The sequence below is a fragment of the Aplysia californica genome, unplaced genomic scaffold (genome assembly GCF_000002075.1).
Source record: "Aplysia californica isolate F4 #8 unplaced genomic scaffold, AplCal3.0 scaffold00108, whole genome shotgun sequence".
NCBI lineage: Eukaryota > Metazoa > Mollusca > Gastropoda > Aplysiida > Aplysiidae > Aplysia > Aplysia californica.
The window spans coordinates 381,275-382,866 of NW_004797378.1; the positions used below are offsets into that span (position 1 = coordinate 381,275).

General features: G+C 42.4%; 1 protein-coding gene across 1 annotated transcript in view; it reads right to left on the reverse strand.

The window, feature by feature from the left end:
- The window catches only part of LOC101857100, a 29,768-nt gene that overhangs the window by 14,578 nt on the left and 13,598 nt on the right, over positions 1 to 1,592 (reverse strand). The window lies entirely within an intron of this gene.

The following is a 1,592-nucleotide window of genomic DNA, read 5'->3' on the forward strand; positions in this document are numbered from 1 at the left end:
GAGAGAGAGAGAGAGAGAGAGAGAGAGGGGGGGCAAACATCAGAAGAACGTTTCGTCAACGTATGCTTTGGAAAAACGCCAGGAAAGCGATGGGTTTTTAAAACGTACTTTTAATTATAAAAGCAGAGCCATTTCACCAAACTTAAAATACACAAGAAGGGAGAAGGGAAGGATATAAACAGAGACGAGGCAGAAAAGTGATTATTACTAAATGCTCATCTAATTATTGATGTGTGCTCACAGACATCTAAAAGGAGCTGTATATCATTTTATTGTGCATAGTCGATTCGCCTCGATTTTCTCCTTTCCCGTTCCATCACCCCCCTCCCCTCCCCCCGCCAAAAAAGTTCAGAAAAATATATTATAAAACCCACACCAAAAGATGAAAAGAAGGCGTGCGACAAACATGTGTCTGTGTGGGAGGAAGGGAGGAAAGATAAGATAAGATAAGATAAGATAAGATACATCTTTATTGTCCAGATCTTGGCACATTGGTTAGGTGTTTCACCACGTGTAAAAAGGGGGATGGAAAGGGGATGGAAAGGTACAAAGCTGTGCAGGCTAAATCATTTGTTGAACCCTGAACCTCGTGAGTTCAAGTCTTGCCACATAAACCCGAAGGTGTCGCAGTAGCCTAGCAGCACATTTTGATTATTACAGGCTTCATGACGTCTTCAAAACACATTGGCCCCAACTAGACGACAAAGGGCACGCACTTGGGTATCGGAGGGGTCATGTGTTGTTTCTAAACAGGATCAAGATAATAAACCCATGTTCTAGCACATTAGCGCACTATGGCTCGCGTTTGATAGAGAGGAGCATGCAGAAAAGATAATACTCCCCGCCCCCCGAATATCAATCGCCACAGAGCTGTAGATCTGTGTTATGAGTGTTTAGGAGCACGAGGCATCAACAATGTCAGTTCGATGGCTGCTCAGCCCTGTACATGAAGAGGGCTAACAAAACAAGACATTTGCGAGGAAATGGGACCCCCAGTAGGTTGGAAGGTTCAATAAACCCACTGTACACCAGCTGCAATGGTGAAATAACACAAGAAAAGGAACAGATGAGCTTCAAGGCACTCGTATGATATTTATGTTAGGTGCTTCTGTGTTCTCTCACGTCTTCCTTCTTTTTGATTTTACCAATCACAGAAGCAAACTTTCAGCTTTCGAAGAGAGATAATAAAAATGGCGTCTTCAGTACACTGTCAAATTTAATCAAAACTACTAAAAAGCGGACTGGTCAATCGATTTTGCGCTACGCCTGTTTATGGAATCCCCTCAGTTTTAATTTCCGACTTAAACACTAGAGTACTGTGTTGAAAAACAATATACTTTATCTTAATATAATAGTTTTTGTCCAGGTGAAAATGGCCAGTCGGCAGTCTGCAGACACGGAATAAGATATCAACAGTGGCCTCTGCTTTACAAGCCGCAACGCCGGGGAGCTGAAATTGGAAGTGTGAGTTGACTCATCGGCAAAGGAAAATATTGGAAAAATCGTCTTTATCCTTGTGGCCCATAGCGTACACAGCCATTCAACGACTTGACTATTGTTTAAAATCTTTATCAAGTGTGTCAGAAGTGGTC